At 48.1% G+C, this 12,336-nt stretch overlaps 1 pseudogene; it reads left to right on the forward strand.

Annotated features, from left to right (window-relative positions):
- Window positions 1–9,540: 9,540 nt before the first annotated feature.
- Window positions 9,541–11,649, forward strand: LOC103069622 (40S ribosomal protein S21 pseudogene; annotated as a pseudogene).
- The last annotated feature ends 687 nt before the right edge of the window (window positions 11,650–12,336 follow it).

Here is a 12,336-nt window from a genome sequence, read left to right on the forward strand (position 1 = left end):
GTAGAGAAGTGACAAGACAAAGGAAAACAGGTTTCAGCTTCTAATGGCAGTAAGTTGTGGGACGGTAAATAAATGGGAAATAATGGAAGACAAAGATGATTTAGTGAGGTTTGTTCCGCAGACTGAAGTCAGAACCTTCTCAGATAAGATTTCTTCTCCCCTTCCCGGTACAGGAGAGGGAGGGGCACATCCTCACAAAGGGATAAGGCAGATGGGGAAGGGCAGAGTTTTTCTTTTCGCTGCTTCTCAATTGCCTTTGGCTCAAAATGACCCTTATGCCAAAGTGGTGTGTTGGGGTGGCAAATTCTGATCCTCTTCAGCTATATACAGAGACTTTCTAACAGCTGGAGATGGTCCTGGTACACGGCCCTCCTCCAGACTAGAGGGAACTCTTCCGCCTCAGAGGAGAGGGTCCAAAATGTCGGGGTGATGGCCAACACACTGCATGGTTATCATGAACCTCAGTTCTGAGCTCCTCACACGCTTTAGCTCACGGAACCCACCCTCCAACCCTGTGAGATGGGCACTGTTACCAATCCCATTTTACAGGTGAGAAGTCGAGGCATGGATGCTGGGGTGACTGGTGGAGCTCAGATGCAAACCCAGCTCTTCACCACTTCTCCATAGAGAATGGTGTCTGAGTTTCCCGGGGCTGCCATAACAGACACCGTAGACCGGGTGGTTAAACAACAGACATTTATTGTCTCACGGGTTTTGGAGGCTAGAGGTCTGAGTTCAAGGTGTGGGCAGAGTTGTTTCTCCTGAGGTCTCCCTCCTTGGCGTGTAGACAGACATCTTCTCTTCCTCCTGTGTCCTCTTTCAATTAGAACCTGAGCCAGACGGTGATTAAAGCAGCAAAAACAGATTTTATTCAGGAGCTATTGCAATGGGGGAAAAGAACCCCCTGTATAGCACCGGACTCCATCCTGAATTCCCCTAGGGCAAGGGGTTTACAATTGATGAGCAGAATGAAGGGGTCACGACGGACACTTGCTAAGAGTAGACATCAGGGGTCAGCGGGGATTCTGACTAAACTGACCTACCAGAACGCTTGCAATCAGGCATTACCTAGGGGAGGTGGGGGATGAGGAACCAGTCAGATATCTGGGGTGACCTGGTATCTGGGGTGACCAGATATCGAGGGAGGGTCCTCTGCACAGGAGGAAAGAACATCTTTTCCTCTGCCCCTTCTCCGGCTGCGGCCCCATGCACAAGACTGGCCAAGGACAGATCAACAAGAGAAAGACACAAGTTCATTAGGATGTTGTTGGTTCACAGAAGCATTCATGGTGTCACACATACACATGGGGGCAACCGGTGATGATCACCCCAAGGGTGAATAGAACTTGGGCTGGTCACGCATCTTGGACTGTTCAAAGGAAAGGGTTTGGGCTTCTTTTCGTGCGAGTAAGTTACAGAAAGGCAGCCAGGAAACCATGGTGAACAAGGGTGTTTAGTGAGGTTTGTTCAGTGGGCATCTTCTCCGTAAATGTGAATTTCCTTTGCAGGAGGAAAGCTTGTGCCCTGATCTAGAGCTTTTCTTACATCTGCTGGTTCTCATTAGCCTTTAGATCAAAGTTACCCACATGCCAAAGAAGCACATTCTGGGGTGGTGTGTTCTGGTGCCGTCATTTCTCCACGGACTCAGCAGGATTCTTTCTGAGACTCAGCTGTGCAGGCCCAGCAAGGATGGGACCAAGGTTGAAGCCAGGGATGGGACCTGGGTGAGATATGCTTGAGGAGAGTCTTGGTCACCTCGTGTGGTCCTGGGTGTGCACCTTGTGTCTCTGTGTCCTGATATCCTCTTCTGATAAGGACACCAGTCCTATGGGATCTGTTATTTCAGAGTGAAGGGGGATTGTGTATCCCCCATTGAAAGAGACATCCACATCTTGACTCCAGGGCCTCAGGACGTGACATCATTTGGAAGTAGGACCTGGTTTTGTAAGTAGGTAATACAAGGGCATTATGGTGGCCCTAATCCTGTGTGACTGTGTCCTTATAAGATGAGGGGAGACACACAGAGGAGAAGCCACATGAAGACGGAGACAGAGGTGGGAGGGATGCAACCACAAGTCCAGGGACTCTTGGAGCCCCCAGAAGCTGGAAGAGGCAGGAAGGACCCTCCCCTTGAGCTTCAGTCCTTTCCAAGTAGTCAGTCGCCATGAGTGGGCCTGAAATAAAGGTGGTGCCATGACCCCTGACCCTTCTGTGTTCCCCACATGGTGCCCTGGGGACAGCTCTTGCAGGACGCTGACCAGCGAGGTGTTTGCACATGAGACCATAGGGTGCTGGCCTCCTAAACATGCGGGCCTATCTTGCCCTTCCTCCTGGGATCTGGTCACATGGAGTGTTTGTGCACCAGGTAGGGCTGGGCTTTCGGCCTCTGCACAGGACCTCTGGGTGTTGGTTAAAAGTGCAGGTTATGCCCCAAGAATAATGGAAGGTAAACTTCTCATCGGCCCTATGCAGTTTGGGCAGGGAGTTATAATTAATTATAGAGTTAAAAGCAGAGGGAGTGAATATTACTCAGCCATGAAAAGGAGTGAAGGACTGACTCAGGCTATAACATGGATGAACCTCAAAAACATGATGCTCAGCGAGAGAAGCTGGACACAAAAGGACAATTAGTGTGTTGCTCCATTTATACGAAACATCCAGAACAGTCAAATCCATAGAGACAGAAAGTGGATTAGTTATGTTGGGGCTGTGGGAAATGAGGGGTGACCTCTAAGGGGTGGGCATTTGGAGGAGACAGTGGAAATGTTCTAAAATGGATTGTGTCGATGGTTGCACAACCCTGTGAATATATAAAACACCTCTGAGCTTTATACTTAAAATGGATGAATTGTGTGGTATGGGAATTAAATCCCAACGAAGTTATCAAAGGTAAAAACCTGGAGGCCTCCAGTTTTGTGGGGTCAGACAGAACCTGCATGTCTGAAAGCCCCATTACGTCCAACCAGGCAGTCTGGGGGCACCTCATGAAATTCTCCCCATGGCATCAGACACGTGGGCCCTAGCATGGTTAGACCTCAGCTAGTGAGGCTGGATTTTGTGGCCCCACTGTCCTCTCTTAGAAACGGTGGCGTCATCTCCGTAGCGGGAGGTGGGTCAGCTTGAACCCAGCTTCTTTCATCTGCACATTTCTTCTTTTCTCTCCCAGCAATGGTGACAGCCAAACTGTGCCAGAGCAACAAGGGCGTCATGCACAGAATGACCGAGAGGTTTGACCGGGAGGGGTGGGCTCCTCAGAGGCCGTGACCCAGGACTGAGGTCCCAGAGCCACCTCCTGAGTGTCATGGCCCCAGTGCCCCACTCACCGGAGTTGCCATCAGGCTTGATGGTTGAAGAAGCCGCGGCATCGGGATTTCACTGGTAGAAACCATCCGCCTTTGCTTCCCTGGGAGAAGCAGGCCTCCGTCTACTTTGCTGGGGAGGCCCCCGTTCTTTATCAACAAAAATGATAAACTTTAATATGAAGAATTACGTTATATACATGTAAGGAATTCCCTGGTGGTCCAGTGGTTAGGACTTGTGCTTTCACTGCTGAGGGCACAGGTTCAATCCCTGGTCGGGGAACTAAGATTCCATAAGCCATGCGGTGTAGCCAAAGGGAAAAAAAAAAGAATTTTGTTATATATACAAGTAAAGAATAATCATAAAGATCAAGGGATAGAACATGACGAGTGGGCACGCAGGAGTACCCTTCCTTTGTCAGGCCTGCTCCCCACGCTGAGGCAGCTGTTCTCCCAATCCTGTGACAGTAATCTTGTCCTCAGAGTTTACCCCCAGGCACACATCCATAAATAACGCAGCCCAGCTTCGCCTAGTTCCCAGCTCTGTACACAGGTTTACTGCGCATGTTGCTTTGTTGCTCGTGGTGGCTCAACATTGTATCCATGAGATTCTTTCATCTTGTGGATATAGTTTTTTAAAATAATTTTTATAGTTTTTAATAACTTTAAATTAAAACATAATTGCTGTGGAGTATTCCTTCGTATGAGCATGCATAGTTCATTTCTGTATCCAGTTGTGATGGCCTTCAGGTTGGTTTTGGCTCTGGCTCCTGTGGCTATGTAGTCCATGTCTGTGTGTCCTGGTGCGGTGCTCGTGGGTGTGTATTTAACTGGGCGCAGCACTGTGGGTCCCTGTGTGCACGGATTTTCCTACCTGAGGCCGGTTGTTTCAGAAGTGGGTGCATCCTCGCCGTGTATTAGGCTTTCCATTGCTCCACATCCTGCTGATAGTTGATACAGTGTCTTTCATGTTTGCCGTTCTGGTTACGTGTATGCATAGTTTTCTCTTATGGTTTTAATTCCCTGGGTTATTAGTAAAGTTGTGCATCTTGTTGCATTCATGGACTGTTTCCTGTTGTTTTTTTAAAAAGTTTAAAAAATTCTGGTCAAATACAACGTAAAATTTACCATCTTAACCATTTAAGTGCACATTTCAAGGTCATGAAGTAATTCATACTGTTGTGTAACCATGACCACCATCCATCTCCAAACTTTTTCATCTTGCAAAACTGAAACTTCCCATTAAACACACTAACTCCCCATTCCCCTCCCTCAGCCTTTGGAACCCACCATCCTACTTTCTGTCTCTATGGATCCGACTGCTCTAGGGGCCCTGTATGAGTGGGATCAAACATCATTTGTTCTTTTGTGTCTGGTTTACGTCGCTGAGCATAATGCCCTCAAGGTTCATCCCTGCTGCAGCCTGTGTCAGAGCTTTTTAGGCTGAAGAACGTTTTAGGCTGAAGAATGTTCCATTATATGGATGGACCATGGTTTGCTTCTCCATTCATCTGTTAGTGGACACGAGTAATATTACATTAATTTCTCACATCATAAATATTTGTGGAATAACTTCAGAAAGTCCTATGAATCAAAAGTTATTTACCATTAACTTTTTCTTAAACTTTTTATTTTGAAAAACATCAAAGCTAAGAAAAAGGGAAAAATACATATGAGCTTCACTCGTTTTCGGGAATTAGTGCTTTATAGTATTCACTTTATTCCCTGTGTGTGTGCTATGCCTATGCATGTGTGTATACATGTGCTGTGCATGTGCGTGTGTAGGGGCATCTGTGCATTTGCACACACTCGTTAGTGTGTGCATGGTCATATGTGTGCTATGTATGCGTGTGCACGTGTTCATGTGCTAGTGTATGCATATATCTGTGCTGTGCACGTGCATACGTTAGTGTGTGTGCCTGTGCACGCATGTGTGTACACCTGTGTGTGTTTGCTGGAACCACTTTCAAGTTGATTACAGGCTGAATTGGGCCCCAAATACGTCAGCACACATCTGCTCGGATGATCCTGTGTAGCCATGTAAAGGTCATGGATCTCGGGCATTTAAATGAATGGAGCAGAATGTCCTAACACAGAGTCTGTCTTCTGATTGCTGTAACTGTCTCAGTAAAGTCCGTCACACCTTCATTAAGTCCCATTCAGGGTCCACCTGATGCCCCCATTACATTCAGTCATCTGCCCCAGGTCCCCTTTAAGCTACAAGTCACAGTTGGAGAACACTGCCAGGGCCAGGGTACACCTCTCCTGTTGCCCTGACCTCCAGGGCCTGAACTTAGCTCCTGTGTTCCCATCGCTCAGTGTGGCCCCAACTTGGATGGGGCTAGTGCCTCTTTCCTCGGAGGGTCCTGATGCCCAGACAGGAGGGTTTATCCATTTGTTCTCCACTTGGATGGCCTCTGTGCCCCAACCCCTTGCCCCTGTTCTTCCTTCAGAGACAGCAAGGTACACGCTCTGGGCATCATCCCTGGTACACGAAGCCACCTGACCAGGAGCCATCAGCCCTCCATGCTGCTGGGAAGCAGGACCTGAGTGTGGTGCTCTCGGCTGCCCTGAATGTGCTCCACCTGAAATCAGATGGCGGGATGGACTGTCCTGCCTGGGCTCCCAGTGTGGCCGCCTCCTGATAGGATCCCGGGGCACTGGAATCAGGCCACTGCTGGCCTGTCCTTGCAGGAGACTGGGCCTCACTACAAGAGGTTCCTGGCTTACTCCAGGATTCTGGCCATCACATGGCCAGAGAAATTGGTATTGTTTTTGTTTCACACGTTGAAATGTTTGATGACAGAAAGATTTTGTTCAGTTTCCTGATGTGGGTGAAGTGTGGAGTCTGACGTTTTCCAAGATATGTACATCCTGGTTCCCACAAGAGGGTGAGCCCCTGTCCAGAGATGAGAGACCCCACGTGTGTGACCTGTGCCTCCTGGGAGAGCAGTCCTAAGCTAGTTTAAAGCTGGCCAAGTTCTGTCTACACAGTAGATTTAGACCTTCCCGTGTTCTGTCTATACTGAATATGCTTAGATCTGACCATATGCTGTCTGCAATGAGAACATTTAGACCTGACTGTGTTCTGTGTGCACTAGGACATGGAGACCTGGCTAGAGACCAGGCCTGGCCTCAGTCCTGGGAGCTTCAGGGTGGACATGGAGACCTGGGTAGACACCAGGCCTGGCCTCAGTCCTGGGAGTTTCAGGGCAGACGTGGAGACCTGGGTAGAGACAAGGCCTGGCCTCAGTCCTGGGGGCTTCAGGGAGGACATGGAGACCTGGGTAGAAACCAGGCCTGGCCTCAGTCCTGGGAGCCTCAGGGGAGATGTGGAGACCTGGGTGGACACCAGGCCTGGCCTCAGTCCTGGGAGCCTCAGGGGGGACATGGAGACCTGGGTAGACACCAGGCCTGGCCTCAGTCCTGGGAGCCTCAGGGAGGATGTGGAGACCTGGGTGGACACCAGGCCTGGCCTCAGTCCTGGGAACTTCAGGGCGGACGTGGAGACCTGGGTGGACACGAGGCCTGACCTCAGTCCTGGGAGCTTCAGGGCAGACCTGGAGACCTGGGTAGACACCAGGCCTGGCCTCAGTCCTGGGAGCCTCCGGGGGGACATGGAGACCTGGGTAGAGACAAGGCCTGGCCTCAGTTCTGGGAAGCTCCGTGCCTGTGTCTGAATGTCAGTGCTCAGATGTCTGGGGTCTGGAGCTGAGGCGGGCTTGTCTGGGTAACAGCCTCTGCTCTGAGTGTGGTTCATGGCCCTCCCCGGGGTCAGTGCTGTGGTAGGGGCCTTGGTCCTTACCCCTGTGAGGTTCACCTTACCTGGGGCTCATGGAGACTCCTCAGGTGGGCTCTGTGGTAATTATTCCAGTTCACCAGCACACACAGGGTGAGGAGAGAGGCAGGGTTACCTGGTGAGTTGACTGCTGGGCACATGGATCGCGGCTTAAGGCCGATGGGCAGCAGATGAGATGTGCCCCTGTGATCGCCTTCCAGCCGACCATCTCTGCTCAGCAGAGTTTGGACCTGCCCCTCCTCTTTCAGTGCTGCTATCTCGTGAGTTTTCTCAACACCTGAGAGAGAGAGGCAAGGGCTGAGCCTGTCTGAACCAAGGTAGTGTGTTCAACTTTAGCGTGAAAGTTTTAAAAACAATGAAAATCGCATGGAACCCAAATGAAAAGAGGAGGGGACTGACTTCTCTGGGACTGGCGTGGGGGGAGGAGATGGACCCTACACTTCTTCCTACAGTCCCAGGAGGGCCCGGGGACCCAGCTCCTTCCCACGTTGGGGGCTCAGCCAGCACAGCCACGGTGTCCTGACCAAGGGGACGTGTGACCCCAAGGTGTGGGGTCACCCTGGTGAGTGTGGACATGTGACCCCAGGTGCAGGGTCTGGGGAGGTGAGGGCACCCTGGAGACTGTGGTTGTGTCCCCAGGTGCGGGGTCGGGATTGTGTGGGTCTCGCCCCACCTGTATGGGTGAGTCTCGTGTGCAGGGGGAGGCCCCATATCTGCTCTTTGCCTGCAGTGTGTCTCGTCCCTTCGGAGATTTCTAACAGCTTAATTGAGGGTGTTGCCCTGATTAACCTATGGACCCTTTTCTTCTCTTAATCTTGTCACATTCATATGGAGACGGGTACCTTTGAGCAGGTTGCTGCTCCGTGTTCTGCTGAGTGGCAGCCCTCAGTGGTATCATATTAATATCACAGCATATCAATATCTAAACCATGGGGATCACCACTGTCTGGGTTCCCCTGGACACAGCTCAAGTAGCACAGACTAGGCCCCTAAGAATGGTCCCCCCACGTGCCATGTGAGGGTACAGTGATGGCCCCAGAGGTGGAGGACGGTGCTTGGGCCTCACACATTTGTGTAAAGGGGAGTCGAATTGGAATCTCAATTAACAAGACATCACTTTAAAAATTTATTTTAAGTGAAATAAAACACACATCACACACCCTTTACCATCGTCACCATTTTAAGTGCATATTTCCAAGGCATCAGGTACATTCACCTTGTGGAGCCATCACCACCATCCCTAGAACTTTTCATCTTGTAAAACCAAAATTCCACAACCATGAAAGTCTCACTGCCCACCCCCTCCTGCAGCCCCAGAACCGCCGTCCACTTCGGTCAATGAGTTGTCGACTCCAGGGCCCCCACTGGAGTGGAATCCTGCAGCGTTTGCTGACGGGTCACTTTGGAAGAGCTGACTCTCAGTCTGAAGCTCTGCCTGTTTGCATCTGAAGAATCTGCATTTAGGGACAGGGTGTCCGGGGCACAGTGAGCTGGGACCTGACCAGTCGCCTGTGGGGCCCTCTGGTCCCGTCCCTTGAGCTGTGCCTCATCTGTGTCATGGCTGTCCCCGCTGGCACCCCTGGGATGCTGGTGTCTGAGATTCCTCTGGTGCCCTGCTCCCCTGTCCTCTTCCTGCCTGTTGGGGAGGGGGCTGCTTGCTGGGGGGTCTCTGCTTCTGCAGCAGGAAGGACCCTACAGGGTAGACCCACAGTGTGGGGCATGATCCCAAGAGCATGGGGCCCTCATAGGACACAACATCAGGGCCATGACTAGTGCTCGGACCACCTCATCACCGACACGGAATGTTCCCAAGATCCCGCTCAGGAGGGTGTGGCGGGTGGCCTGGGACCCCAGAGGCCCCATTCCTATCCTGGAGCTTGGAGAGGGCATCCACCATGGGCTCTGAATTCACCCCACATCTCAGTCATCTCCCTCTGTCCTGCCTTTGAACACAGGAAAACAACTTCTACTGATTATTGTCCACAGCATAGGCCTGGTCCTGTCGAGATTAGAGTTCTTCCATTTAGGCGCCCTGGGATAGCAGCTGTTTTTAGGCATAAAGAAGGTATAGCTCATGAATGTAAAACATTTTCAGTTGAAACTAATATTCGATGACTAGCTCTATACTACTCGGTTGTTGACTTCTATTAGTCATAATTCTCCTGGTTTCAGATCTGATGTGGGAATCGTAGAGGAGTCAAAATTAAAATCTTCATAATCTGTGTATTCATAGCTTCAGAATCATTGATGGCCCATAGTTGTTGTTGTTGTTGTTTTTAACATCTTTATTGGAGTATAATTGCTTTATAATGGTGGCCCATAGTTTTTACGATTAGGGAAGGGTTACTGATTTCGTGTATCATGAAAAGGATTCATAGTGATGATAGGGCAATTATATGATGGCTGATAAATGGTTCAAATGGTCTTGTGCATCTCGTGAACATGTATGGGTCAGTTTAGTTGTCAGTATTAGTTAAGTTCTATTTTAAAAATGGATATTAATGTGTGATCATGAAAATGTAAAAGTTCTTCCATGACAGGTAACGTTGCATCTTGAGAGCCTAGTTGAAATGGATGTGCCATAGTGATATACAAGATTTTTGCCTATGATTTAACTTTGATGAAGTTATATAACTTATTTTTATCTCATTTATTGAGAAAGACATAATTGTCATGGTGTGGGCTTGAAACTGGTTGAAAAGAATTCGATTCCTTCCTTCCTTATTTTAAGCTTACATAAGTAGGATCTTCAAACATAGGATATGGTGGACAGCATCCATGTAACCAATTCTAGCTTAGTAGTTGTTACTCTACCGAGACTTCTCATTTGAATGCAAGAGCTTCTCAAATTATAAAGATGATTAGCATTACTGCTGTTAATGAGATGCATGAGCCTATAGATGAAAGATTTCATGTTGTGTGTGCATCAGCGTAGTTGGAGTAATGTAGTGACATCCCTGAAAGGCTGAGAAAGTGCTGCGGGAAGATCATATTTACTACTACAAATATAACGATGAAGGGAATTTTTGCTCATGTTGAGTTAAGCGTATAACCTGAGAATAGTAGAAATCAGTGCATGAAGCCTCCCATAATAGTGAACTCTGCTGCTTTTTTTTTTTCTGCACTCACGCTCATTGTGGTGCCACCAGACGCTCCCTCAGCACGCAGAACAATGCCAGCGAGTTCGTGGACCTGTGCGTGCTGTGGAAATGCTCCGCCAGCAACCGCGTCATTGGCACCAAGGTCCATGCGTCCATCCAGATGAACGTGGTCGAGGTTGACAAGGTGACAGGCAGGTTCAACGGCCAGTTTAAAACCTACGCTATCTGCGGGGCCATTCACAGGATGGGTGAGTCAGATGACTCCATTCTCTGACTGGCCAAGGCAGACGGCATCGTCTCAAAGAACTTCTGCCTAGAAAGGAACCTGGATGTGGAATGTTTGTCATAAATAAATAGTGAACCCCCCCAAAATAGTGAACACTGCTCCCATTGACGTTACATAATGTAAGTGTGCTGCTTCATAGTATAGACCATGGAGGACAATGTCCAGGGATGAATTAGCTAAGATCATCCCTGTTACACAACCTACTGTAAAAAGAAAAAGCCTAAAACTCATAATAGAGTGGGAGATCACGTAATATTACCTCCATGAAGAGTTGCTAATCAGCTAAATACTTTTACTGCTGTCGGGATAGAAATAATTACTTTAGCTGATGTAAAGTATGTTCATGGGTTGACATCTATCCCTACTGTAAACATACGATGGGTCCACAAGGTAAGTCCTAAAAAGCCAGTGGACGTGACTCACACTATTCCCATATAGGCGAAAGGTTCTTTTTGTCCTAAATAGTATGTAATATGTGAGATTATTCCAAACCCTGGTAGGGTACAAATAACAGACTTCAGGGTGACCAAAGAATCAAAATAGGTGTTGGTATGGGATTGGGTCTCCTCCTGCAGGGCCAAAGAAAGTAGTGTTTATACTTCTTTCTGTTAACAATATGGTAATTTCGGCTGCTAGAACTGAGAGAGATAATGATAGTAATATGGCTAGAATTAGGGCAGCTCAAACAAATAATGGTGTTTGGTATTGAGATATGTCTGCTGGCTTTATAGTAAAGATTATAGTTGTTGACTGAAAAACACGCACAACGTGAGAGTTTTGTGTTAAGTTTTATTTTGGCGCAAAATGAGGACTATAGCCGGGGAGACAGCACTGCAGATGGCTCTGAGAAACTGCTCCAGAGAGGTCGGGGGAAGGTCAGTATATATGTGATTTTGGTGCAGGGGGAGCACATGCAATCAAGCACATATTTTTTTGCAGAAGGATTCTGCTAGTCACGAGCGAAGTCACCCATGAAAGATTTTAGTGCTTTTCTAAATATGAGGAGATGCAAGAATTGGGCTCATAAAATCTCCTCCTGAAAATATCTATCTGAAGACCTGTTCTGCCAGTTGTTCCCAGGGCATAGAGTGCCTCATTCCTGATCTTCACCCTGAAATCCTTTCAGGTATTAAAGGTCAGCAGCTGCTGCGGCTCATAATTTAATCCTTGTAGAGGTAGATGGCAAGTGCCAATTTTTAGTTGTCATAGTGATAAAATTAATAGCACCAAAAATTGAAGAGACATCTGCTAAATGTAAGGAGAAAATGCTTAGGCCAACAGAGGCTCCTGTGTGGGCCAGATTGCTGGCTAGAAGTGGATATACACTTCAACCAGTACCAGAACCAGCTTCTGCTGTTGATAATAGGAGTAGGAGTAAGAATGATGGGGGAAGTCAAAAGCTTATCTTACTTTTCAGGGAAATGTTATATCAGGTGCCCCAGTTATTAGTGGGACAAGTCAATTTCTGAACCCTCCAATCATAATGGGTACAACTCTACAGAAAATTATTACAAATGCAGGGGCTGTTATGGCTACATTACAGATTTGGTCATCTCCAAGTAGCGCTCCAGGTTAGCATAGCTCAACATGGATTAATAGACTTAAGGTATTGCCTACTATTCCAGCTCAAGCCCCAGATAGTAAATATAAAGTGCCGATATCTTTGTGCTTTGTTGAAAATGATCAGCAGTTTATGAACGTAAGTAAAATGACTGAGTTAGCATTAGACTATAAAGCTAAAGAAAGAGATTGAGCCCCCTTTTTGCCAAGCCCTGTGTTCAATCAGCAAATTGAATTGCAAATTCAAAGAAGCAGCTTCAATTCTGCCTGTGCTTCTCCTATCTTTTTTGG

Source organism: Lipotes vexillifer, unplaced genomic scaffold (genome assembly GCF_000442215.2).
Source record: "Lipotes vexillifer unplaced genomic scaffold, Lipotes_vexillifer_v1.1 scaffold240, whole genome shotgun sequence".
NCBI classification, from domain to species: Eukaryota; Metazoa; Chordata; class Mammalia; order Artiodactyla; family Lipotidae; genus Lipotes; species Lipotes vexillifer.